The following is a 12,396-nucleotide window of genomic DNA, read 5'->3' on the forward strand; positions in this document are numbered from 1 at the left end:
ACCTGTTCAACTCCCTGCTTACAGTTTTGATGGGTATATACCCAGAAGTGGAATTGCTGAATTATATGGTAATTTTGTTTAATTTTTTTGAGGACTTGCCATACTTTTTCCCACAGTGGCTGCAGCATTTTACATTCCCACCAGCAATGCACAAGAGTTCCAGTTTCTCCACACCTAGCTAACCCTTTATTATTTTCTGTTCTTTGGTTTTTAAACAATTACCATCCTAATAGGTGTGAAGTACTAGTATCTCATTGTGGATTAGATTTGCATTTCCCTAATAACTAATGATGTTGAGCATCTTTTCATGTGCTTATTAACCATTTGTATATCTTCTTTGGAGAAATGTTTATTTAGATCCATTGCCCATTTTTAAATTTATTATTTTAAAATTGTTACTGAGTTGTAACTTTTTATTTTTTATTTTTTTAAATTTTATTGGGGAAGGGGAACAGGACTTTTTATTGGGGAATAGTGTGTACTTCCAGGACTTTTTTCCAAGTCAAGTTGTTGTCCTTTCAGTCTTAGTTGTGGAGGGCTCAGCTCAGCTCCCAGTCCAGTTGCCGTTGCTAGTTGCAGGGGGCGCAGCCCACCATCCCTTGCTGGAGTCGAACCGGCAACCTTGTGGTTGAGAGCCCACTGGCCCATGTGGGAATCGAATTGGCAGCTTTCGGAGTTAGGAGCACGGAGCTCCAACCGCCTGAGCCACTGGGGCGGCCCCTAGCTTTCTTTTTTTTTAGATTATTTTGGTTATCATGAATTCCTTGCATTTCCTTATGAATGTTAGGATCGGCTTGTTAACATATGCAAAAAAGTCGACTGATGTTTTCATAGGGCTTGCATTGAGTCTGTAGATAACTTTGTGGGTAGTGTTGTCATCCTAACAAATTAAGTCTTCTGATGCATGAACATGGGATGTCTTTCCATTTGTTTAGGCCTTCTTTAATGTCTCTCAACAATTTTTTGAAGTTTTTAGTTTTAAATTCTTGTTTTTTCATATTCTCTTTTAGATTTTGAGGTATATTAGAGGATAATGTTATCCCTCCTTAGTGGCAGTAGTTTATTTGAACTACTAAAAATTTGAGTATTGATGGGTTTTCCAAAGCAGTGTGAAATATGGTGCATGTAATAGGCACAGCAACATTTATTGGAAATGATAATAGTATTTCTTAGGTGGTACTATTTAAGGGAGGAAGACGTATTAATTACATCAATTTCTTGTTTGCATTAGTGCCTTCCAAAATAAAATTTCAATATACAAATACATGAATAAATTGTTTTTGTAAAATATTAAACCATTAACGATAAGGCTAAAGTTTCTTTTAACCATCATTTTCAATGTTGATGTTTTTCTCATTCTTTACAGGTAATCACTATATAATTAGTTTTGTTTTTTTCTTCTGGGCTTTTTTTCCTCATGCCTCTGTGTGTGTGTGTGTGTGTGTGTGTGTGTGTGTATACAATTCTTTTTTCTTAATATACTGTACATTTCTGTGTACTTTTTATGTTTTTCCTCAGCAATGTGTCTTAGAAACATTTGCTTAAATATTACATAACATTCTGTAATCTGAACATAATTTTTTATTCATTTAGCTGTTCCTCTGTTGATGAATATTTAGGTTAGTTCCAGTATTTTGTTCTTATTACCTATTGCAGTGAATATTTTATTTACATATCTCTTTGTACACATGTGTGATTACTTCTCAGAAGTATATCAAGAGAAATAGAGTTACTGGGTCATATGGTATATGTAGCTGTAGTTTTAATATACTGTCAATGTGCTCTTCAAAGTAGCTGTAACAATTTTACTTTTCTCAAGAGTATATATGCAAGTAGTCATTTTCCACGCTTAGTCTGGTTTTTGAAATTAAACAATATCTTCTTGCCAATCTTGTGGATGGAAAATGGTTATTGTCATTGTTTTAATTTGTATTTTTCTGATTATGAGGTTGAGCATATTTTCATATGTATGTTGAACATTTACACTTATGTGATTTCCCATTATCAGTTGCCTAATTAAAAATGTTTTTTTTCCCTCTTGTGGATTATAGAAGGTTATATGCTCAATTTCTTTTAGATTATTGTAAGATAGCTTTAGGAAAGTGTGCGTTTGTTATTGTCTGTTGTCTGTTAACCCAGACTTGTTATTTTTAAAGCTATCTCTAATGCTTAAAGAGAAGGTTCATATTTTCACTGAAATGCTTATGCCCTTGTGCAAATGGTTCAAGAGCGAGACTGGTGTGTAGAGAGTGGAGCAGGTGAGGACCAAGTGACTGGGAGGCACCTAGATTGGCTTCCATACAAATAGCCTTTCAATTTCATTCTTTCAGTTAAGTCAATTTCAGTAAGTTTTTTTCTTAGCATTTGATTTCCCAATCATTTTTCAAAGTCTAAATTGTGTGTATATACTTTTAAAGTCAACTTTAACATATAATTTGTATGTAACAGTTAACCTAGTGTAGTTTGACAGATGTATACACTTACAAAATCACCACCCCATTCAATATATAGGATGTTTGCATTACTGCATGAAACGTTCCTAATGTCTTTTTTTTTTTAAAGATTTTATAGGGGAAGGGGAACAGGGCTTTATTGGGGAACAGTGTGTACTTCCAGGACTTTTTTTCCAAGTTAAGTTGTTGTCCTTTCAGTCTTAGCTGTGGAGGGCGCAGCTCAGCTCCAGGTCCAGTTACCGTTTCTAGTTGCAGGGGGCACAGCCCACCATCCTTTATGGGAGTTGACCTGGCAACCTTATGGTTGAAGCCCGCGCTCCAACCAACTGAGCCAGCTGGGAGCTCAGCGGCAGCTCACCTCAAGGTGCCGTGTTCAATCTCAGTTGCAGGGGGCGTTGCCCACCATCCCTTGCTGGACTCAAGAAATTGAACTGGCAACCTTGTGATTGAGAGCCCACTGGCCCATGTGGGAATCGAACCGGCAGTCTTTAGAGTTAGGAGCATGGAGCTCTAACCACCTGAGCCACCGGGCCGGCCCCCCTAATGTATTTTTGCTGTCAGTTCTCCCTGTAGCCCCAGCAAACCACTGTTAGGATCTCTGTCACTATAGATTAGTTTTGCCTATTACAGAATTTAATAAAAATGGTCATTCCCAGACCTTTTATGTGGACTTCTGAGCTTATGATTATATTCAGTTTGTTATTAAGAAAGTGAACTTAAAAACAATTAACTTTATTGGGGCAGCTGGATGGCTCAGTCGGTTACAGCACGAGCTCTAAACAACAGGGTTGCCAGTTCGGTTCTCACATGGGCCAGTGAGCTGCACCTTCCCCAACTAGATTGAAGGCAACGAGCTGCCGCTGAACCACCAGAGGGGCGGCCAGATGGCTCAGTTGGTTAGAGCACGAGCTCTCAACAACAAGGTTGCCGGTTCAGTTCCCACGTGGGATGGTGGGCTGTGCCACCTGCAACTAAAGATTGAACATGGTGACTGGACTTGGAGCTGAGCTGCGCCCTCCACAACTAGATTGAAGGGCAACGACTTGGAGCTGATGGGCCCTGGAGAAACACAGTGTTCCCCAATAAAAAAAAAATTAAAAAAAAAGAAAGGTTAACTTTACAGAATTTTGGCTTAAAATATCTTGAATTTTTTTTAAAGTTGAGAATGGTTTCTAAATAGTAGCTTGCAACTTTACTTCATTGTTTAATTAGAAAAAAAATTTGTTTTAAATTCTGCAGTGGAAATACTGACACAACAAGGTTAACAGTACTTGAATCTCTGAAATGAGATAGCCCAGTGGAAGGAAGATAGCAGTAGCTGATCTACCCCTATCTATTTCCATACTTGCTTCTTAAATGTTAGTTTCATTGTACTGTTTACCATTACATGCATTGATTTTGGTTTATATTGTCCTGTACCTGCAGACATTGTTTTGAATAAAGGACAACATCCAAAGTGATAGTGTTTACTTTTTGCCAAAGTTGTATTTTTAAAAAACAATTTTTTATTCCTATAGTCTCCTTAAAGGGGGGAAGAGGAAACCCCTCTCCACGTTTTTTGTTTATTTTTCAAGTAAATTAAGACAGTAAAGGGGAGTGTGTCTAACCTGATTTCTAGCCCTTTTATAAGACAGTTAATGTTACAGATTCATCAAGATTTTATGTTATTTGGTGGGATCTCCTAATAGCCAGCTCTTCTTTCTTCTTTGCATGTGCCTTAATCTCATTACATACCTTCTATTCAAAGCTCTGCAATGGTTATTCTTTTAAAAAATACCCGTCTCATTGGTATACTCATGTTATCAAGATTATAGGAACTGCGTACAAATCTTGAGTACCAGTGCAGTCTATGTTAGTCTGTTGTATTGTGGGTTTTGGATTTGAATTGAGAACTTCTCTGGAAGCACTTCTTGTTTGTTTTAATTTTTTAAAAAAATTGAGATACACATATAATAAAGTGTAGTAGCCTTCAATTTAAAGCTTGATAACTTTTAACATAGGTATGGACCCACCTGGATTAAGATAGAACATTTACAGACAGATCTCCGCTTAGACTTCCACCCTTTCCCAGCCAATACATACCTAAAAAGTTCACCACGATTTTGACTTCTACCACTATGGTGTAGTGTGCCTTTGTAGTTTTATAGTAAAAGTTCTTTTTAAAACGTTTCTTTTTTTGATTGTAAGTTTAAGAGCATTGGAGTGGCATACCTAACCTATTAGTAAAGTTATTATATAATCAGATTGCTTGGAAGACACGGAAGTGCGCAAGGAGAATTACGAGATTCAGATGACTAATCACATCATTCTAGGGGAGTCTTCTGCAGCCTTCCTCGTGGGACTAGAGAACAACTTTCTTTTTTATTTGGATTTTCTTCATAAAGAAAATATAGAGTAATAAAGTAACATAATGCATGTTCATGTACCTACAGACTAATTGAACAGCGTTAATCTGTTATGTTTGTGTTGTGCAACCTACCAATTCCCTTCATCAGTAGTCTGCATTTCATCTCGTGTTTTATGATTTGCTTTCCTTTGTTTTTTTGTTTTTTTTTTCCTGAACCATTTGAACGGAAGTTGGAGGCACTGTGCCTCTTTGCGTCTAAATACTTTTAGAGTTTATTTCTTAAGACTAAGGTAAGGACATTCTTTTATGTAACCACAGAGCAATCCTGTAAAGGTTTTTATAGTTGAATTTTGAGGATAATCTTATATCTGAGTTTTTAGGTACACCTCAGAGCTGGCAAAATATTTCGCACATTACCTCAGGTTCTTATATCATCAGAATTTTTAATATGTTTTTAAACTTCTTAACTAAATGCATATGCAGCTTGTTTTACTATTGGTCAGGACATTTTGAAACTTGAGAATTAAAATGCATCTTGCTGACTTCCACTTGTATTTCATTGGGTTGTCACCAGGTATGCTACATTTCAGTATCATCACATAATTTTTGAACTGAGAGGTACTTAATCAGACTTAAGTCTGTCAGTGTCCTTTGAACATTGATACTACAAAGTACCAAGATGACACTGTAAACCAACAGAACAGTTTTAGTTGTCATCACCCCCCACAGAGATGGTGTGCTTGTCTAAGCCACATTTATTCTCCTAACCTATTCTCCCTATGATAGTACACATTTTTAAGGCAGTTGATGTGTGGATAAGTGTTTATATTATGTATAATATCTATGGAAGTGAATAAGTTTTCTTGTGGAAATCAAACTCAGGACACTAAAGGTCTTTGCACACATATAACCAAATGAGCAACTATCCATAGTGGAGTACTCAGAGAAGGTGGTGGTTTTTACTCGTGCCCTGTTTGGATATTCTGGCGCACAATTTTTCTCTTGTACATGTAATTTCTAGAATTTTCTCTTGTTAGATTTACATTTTAATGTAAAATTTAGAGTACCTCTTTCCTTAGTATCTAAGTGTCAGTACTTTATTACACATTGTCATATTTGTAGAATTTGAAACGATCCTGTTGTTGTTTTGGGGGAAAACTGCTTTCAGGTGATCATGTCACATCATGGTGAGGTGTCCATTTTACCCTGGTATTTTAGAATTTAGAAATGTATTAGTTCTTTGACCTTGGGCAAATTACTTAATCCTTGAGAGACTTGGAGGGCTCACTGTGAAATGGGATAAGTAGTAGCTACCTCAACAATTCTATGATGATTAAATGAGATGATGTATGAAAAGTACATAGCTCTGTGATTGGCTCATAGTTGAGTAATTCCTAGCTTTTAAATATAAAGATAATGGTGTTTATTCAGAGTTTGGTTTTGTTTAACAAAATATTTATATATCTTTTTAGACTAGTTTTACTAAGCCTGTATTGTTCTATGATAGTATTCAAACTGAGCACTAGATGCACTATTTTAACTGTTCTCTTGTGAACTGAGTAATGGATACTTATATAATGAAGACCTTTTAAGAGTTTTTTAATGTATACAGTTGACCCTTGAACAATACGGGACCCAACTGCATGGGTCCACTTTATATGTGGATTTTTTCAATAAATATTTTGGAAAAATTTTTGGAGATTTGTAACAATTTGAAAAAACTCGTAGACAAACTATGATTTTCTTAAAAATATATTTTTATAGCTTTATTGTAAGAATACAGTATATAATACATATAGCATACAAAATATGTATTAATCGATTGTTTATATCATTGATAAGGCTTCCGGTCAACAGTAAGCTATGATTTTTGTTAATCAGTAATCCTGATTTTTGTTAAGTTTAGGGGGAGTCAAAAGTTGTATGTGGATTTTCGATTGTGTTAGGGGTCAGAGCCCCTAATCCTTATGTTATTCATGGGTCAACTGTATTGGTTTATTCTCCCAATAATCCTGTGAGGTTGTTTGGTCAGAGGAAATAATTATATTTCTTTTGAGAACTCAAAAAAGAAAGATACCTAGAGAGTGTGTGGTGTAACTAGTTATTCACATATAACAGGGCATTAGTGGTAATAGCTAACATGTATGTGATTACTAGGTGCTAGGTACATTTAACCCTTATAATGATACTATGAGATATTGTTGCTATTAGAAGCATGTTAATGAAAAGTGACCTGCTCAAGATTACACAACTAATACATGCTTGAATTAGGTTTTGAGGCAAGGTCAGGCTGAGTTAAAGCTGTGCACAAATGCCTGAAAAGTAAACTCTTTAAAATGCTAGTGTACCTTTTAAATTCTTATTTTAAACACTAATATTCTCCTAGAAGGCTTTGTTTAAAACAGCAGAAACTGAAGTGATATTGTAGAGTAAAAAGGGGAAATCATATTCCTCCACTCTACTACAAGCTGTGGGGAGTAGAATAAAGGAAGAAAAAGCAGGAGATCTAGTCTTAAATCCTGATTTTTGCAAAATAATTTACCTTTCTGATTAGATTTACTGTTTGGCTGAATAGTTCCTTTTCTCCTTTTATCCTTTTCCAGGGAAAAGTTTAGAAGCTGGAGATAAAATCCATTCTGAAATCCCTTCGATGGATTTGCAACTCTTCCTATGCTATAGTTTACAATTGTAATTTGGACCAAGATCAGATTGAAGAAAAATTAAAAGATTCCTTAACTTCACCAGTTTCGTTACAATATGTCCCTAGCCCCATAATAAAAATTTTCTTTTGAAAGTCAGATTATTTGGGTATGCTTGGGAACTTTTAGGTAGTTGTAGTCTCATTAATATACTGATCACATGGACCAAATTGTCTTATCCGGTCAGCTTTTTGCTTCCTTGCAGTTCTATTTGTTCTGTTGTGCTGGTGCCCCTAACAACACAAAGTTACAGCCCAGTAATGCAGGGCAAGTAGACTTCCTTTCTACCCAGGAGCTTTTTCCTGTACTAGATGCCAGCTCTGAGGATGGTGAGCCTGGGAGCTTAATGGAAAACCTGATTTCCTGACTTTCTTCCACTAGATTAGATTGTCTCAGTGCTGAAATACAGAGACTTTAAGGAAGTGGGTAGAAAGCAATGCCCAGCTTGAGGATATTTAATAAATGTTCAGCTTTAAAGTGAATGGATTTCTTGCTTTGTTAACATCTGAGAAAATGTCAGTAGTTTTAATAATAATCTATAGTGGAACATTATTTAGTGACACCAAGATTTCAATTTAATAGCCATTTGTTTGCCTCTGTTTTCACCATATTCCCCCAAACTTGTTTTTCGTCACAGTTTTCTGAGTTAATATCTTTGGCTAGGATATATAATTATAATATTAAAAAATATGATCCCACTTATCCTTTACATTTGACTTTTAAGATACTTATTTTTTTCCTTATATTACTGACTTTTTGATTAAAAGGCATCCTGGAGAATTTGATAGTGATTTTTGGACTTAAAGGCTTTTATTTTACCCGTTTTCCAAAACCTATCAAGCACCCACTGCTACTGCTGACAAAACTAAGATACTTCTTGATCATGGATTAAGCTTCATTATTATATACCATCTTAATTTCTATATTATTTTACTTTCTAGTCATTTCTGCTGATGTTTTTAGCTTTATTGTATTTTGTCTTCTAACTCGGATTTGGCAATTTCAATTTCTTTATCAGCAGGGCTGAATCTTTTTTTCTCAAAATTAGTTGTTTGAATGCCTACTGAATGCTAAGACGTCCTCTTCTGGAGACTTCTTTCTTTACCACATATTGTTTACCTTTGATGACAGCAGTCTTGAGGCTCAGGAGGTGCGTGTTCTCTCTTCTTGTTGTGTTTGTTCACTTTTTTCTTTCATAAAATTTTGTGAAGATTTACTTTTATAACATACTAGTTTTTAGAATATAAAATTTGGTGAATAATATAGCACTACATATAATTTTAGGGTCTAATGAAATAAACATCAAAATACATTTCATAAAGGTGTGTAAAAGGATTAAAATCACCGAATGATGGAAATAAACTTCCAAAAGCCTGCTTTTTAAGTTGATGATGCTTCAGTAGATGTAGACCTTTCTGAAATCTTAGTCTCCAATTTAGAACCATATATGCACTTCTGATAATACTAAGGAGAAATTTGTATTGATTTGTAAGTCCAGAGAGATTTTTCTTGGTCACTTTTCCTGTTTTTCCATAGAATCCTTGCTTGGGACTGGCTATATAATTTGTAGACTCCCTTTTCCAAAAATTATTCAGAATCTCAAAATGGCTATGGCAGAGCCTTAAACCCAAGCATGGAGCCCAATGAGACTGCGCAGGTTGCACACCCATGAAGCAGCTTTGTTCTGGTTAATGTGTTCAGTCTTCAATAGATGATAGAAAAACTGTATGTTTATAATTTTGATATGTAATTGTATGATATATTTTACTATTTTCATTTGAAGAAAACATGTCCATACTAGAATTTAAAATATTCTTAAACTGTTTTACGTTCGTTTTATTTTCTAACTTAAGATCTGGTTAAGGAGTGTCACAGTTCAAATTGTTCTTATTATAGATTTCAGTAAAATAAAACCCACAAAACACTATGGGTCTGAAAATGAGAAGGGAAGCTTATTGGAGTCGATAGTTTGTTTTATTTTATTCAGACATTGAGGTCATGTAGAGATAGACTTTTGAAATTGATTATCTTGAGTTGTGACTTTAAGTCATGTGCTTACCTCACTCTTGTGATAACCTTGTAAACCTTTCCAGGCATGCTAATTGAGCAAAAGCCATGTGCTGATTTTCCCAGTGAGCTAAATCGAGCTTTAATTTCTGAAGATACATATTTTTAGTGAAACTCCTTCACGTTTTCAAGGTGGACATGATTCTGGGATGACTTTATATGTATGGAGGTACTACACTTTTATACAAAAGAGTAACATTTAATGTGGACTTTCAGGTAGCGGCTGCAACTATTAATAAGAATATTACTATACTTTTAACAGGTGAGAAACTTGATGGGAGCTGAAACTAGAATCCCTTTTTCCTTCCAAGTAGGAAATTGGAACATTCTCTAAGGTCCAACATTATTCCTCCTCCTCCTTTCAGGCTAGCAAGTGGTTAAACAACAATTTCCTTGACAAAAGGTACTAGGTGAATGACTAAAGCCATCATATAACAACATATGCCCTTGATCATGTCATGAACTTGATCTCCTCGGAGGCTAGTTAACTTCATGGAAATTTCAGTACATAAGAAGAACCTCAGACTGTACCCAAAACACTGGTCACCTATAAATGCTTGTCCTTTGGTTATAGGTGAGACCAGGAGTTCAGATGCATTCCCTCAGAAAGACAGCTTTGAAAGAGTCTGGTGACTTTGGGAGAGTGGTGCGTATGATCTGGTTGTACAATCTTTTCTAGAGACACTATACTACTACTTTTGGATGAGGGTTAGAGCCTCTGCTTTAGGATACTATTTTAGGATTTTTTTTAAGTTAAAATGAATTTATGTAGTGACATGCACAGATGGAAGTATGCAGTTTGAGCTTTAATAAATATTTACAGCTGTGTAGCCACTGCTCAATCCTAGTATAGAATGTATATATCACATTAGAAAGTTTCCTCATGGCTCCTTCTGGTTATTTGCCCTTCTCTCCCCACCCAAACTACTGTTATGGTTTCTATTAGTTTTGTGTGTTTTTGAACTTCATTTAAATGGAATCGTATGGTACTTATTCCTCTTTAACTTGCTGCTTTTAGTCAACATAATGCTTTTGAGATTCATCCATGTTGTTGCGAATTTCAGTAGTTCATTCATTGTTATTGTTGAGTAGTATTTGTAGAAATACATCACAATTTGTTTATCTGATCACCTGTTACTGGACATTTTGAGTTCTTTCCATTATGAGGCTGTTATGAGTAAAGTTGCTGTGAACATTTGTATCCAAGCCTTTTCGTGGTCAGGTGTTGTCACTTCTCTTCGATTGTGGAATTAATCAAATTGCTGGATAGATAGATATATGTTTAACCTAATGAGCAATTGCCAAACTGTCCTCCAAAGTGCTAATGCCATTTTATACTTTCATGAGCCATATTTGAGTTCCAGTTTCTCACCATCCTCACCAGCATTTACTCTTATCAGCCTCTGTGATTTAGTTACTCCAGTGAGTGTGAAAGAGGTATTGCATTGTGCTGTTTTCATTTACAATTCCCTGCTGACTGATGATGATGCATGCACATCTTTTAATGTGCTTATTGGAGATTTATATATCTTTTGTGAAGTTTCTATTAAAATCTTTTGCCCATTAAAATTTTCTGTTGTTGATTTGTGTTTATTCTTTTTATTCTTTCTGTTATTGATTTGTGTTGGACACAAATCCTTTATGTTAAGTTTTTATGGCTGTTTCTTCCACTCCATGACTTGCCTTTTCATTTTCTTAATGATCTCTTCGGTTTGAAGAGATTCTAACAATTTTTTAAAAATCTTGTGTGGGAAAATATACATAACAAAATTTACCATCTTAACCATTTTTAAGTACAATTCAATTGCGTCAAGTACATTCACTATATTATGTAACTATCACTACTGTTTCTAGAACTTTTTCATCATCCCAAGCATAGTCTTTGTACCCATTAAGTATTAGGTTGGTGCAAAAGTAATTGCGATTTTTGCAATTATTTTTAACCTTTGAAACCTCAATTACTTTTGCACCAACCTAATACCGTGTTTCCCTGAAAATAAGACCTAGCCTGACAATCAGCTCCGATGTGCCTTTTGGAGCAAAAATTAATGTAAGACTGATTAATATAATGTAATATAGTATAATACTGGGTCTTGTATTAAATTTTGCTCCAAAAGACGTATTAAAGCTGATTATTAAAGCTGGCTAGGTCTTATTTTTGGGGAAACATTGTAATAACCAAGCGACTTAGTGTGTATAGTTTTCTTGTTACCATTGCTACTCTTTTAGTATCTTAATATATTTTCCCCTCCACCCCAATTTACCCCCAAGAAGTTGTCATTGTTTTGGTAACAACTTGACAACTTTCTATCTTGTATGTTAATTTTGAGGTAATTCTATTCTAGACAAAGTATCCTTACTTGAGGTCATGTTTTTGATCATGATGGAGGGAAAAGTCAGATTTGAGTTTGTATTTTCTCCCTGCTCCCCAAGAGGACAGGAAGTAGATGGGAAGGTTTTGAGCAGAGTTGGACGAGGATGGTATTTGTGGTCTTCCAAACAGATTCTGTTATCCTCAGGGCATCTGTAGCTTCTGGCATGAGAGACATTATGACTTTTGGAAACTCGGTATCATTTTTTTCCTTATTTCTGTGATCTTTTTACATTTTTGCAAGCTGCTTTGCTCTCTTGCCTTTAATGTTGATTTGCTGATTCAGCCACTCCCAACCAAATAAAATCCTGTTCTCTTTTTTCAGAATTGATTGAACTCTCTTGAATATCCTTCCCTTGCTCCAGAAGTGAAACCATCACAAATTTATCGTTCTTATGCATTGTTTCTCTCAAGTTGTCTTATTTTTGAGTACTTTTAATGAAATACGACACAGAGTGC

General features: G+C 35.3%; 1 protein-coding gene across 9 annotated transcripts in view; it reads left to right on the plus strand.

Annotated features, from left to right (window-relative positions):
- MTMR3 (myotubularin related protein 3) overlaps positions 1 to 12,396 on the plus strand; it is a 127,753-nt gene that overhangs the window by 31,583 nt on the left and 83,774 nt on the right. Inside the window, exon 2 of one of the 9 annotated variants that reach the window (XM_033097669.1) lies at positions 10,141 to 10,212. The exons of the other annotated variants lie outside the window; for them this stretch is intronic. The gene's annotated coding sequence lies outside the window, so the exon portion shown is untranslated. The remainder of the gene's footprint in view (positions 1 to 10,140; positions 10,213 to 12,396) is intronic. 9 annotated transcript variants of the gene reach the window in all.

This window comes from Rhinolophus ferrumequinum, chromosome 25, assembly GCF_004115265.2.
Source record: "Rhinolophus ferrumequinum isolate MPI-CBG mRhiFer1 chromosome 25, mRhiFer1_v1.p, whole genome shotgun sequence".
Lineage (NCBI taxonomy): Eukaryota > Metazoa > Chordata > Mammalia > Chiroptera > Rhinolophidae > Rhinolophus > Rhinolophus ferrumequinum.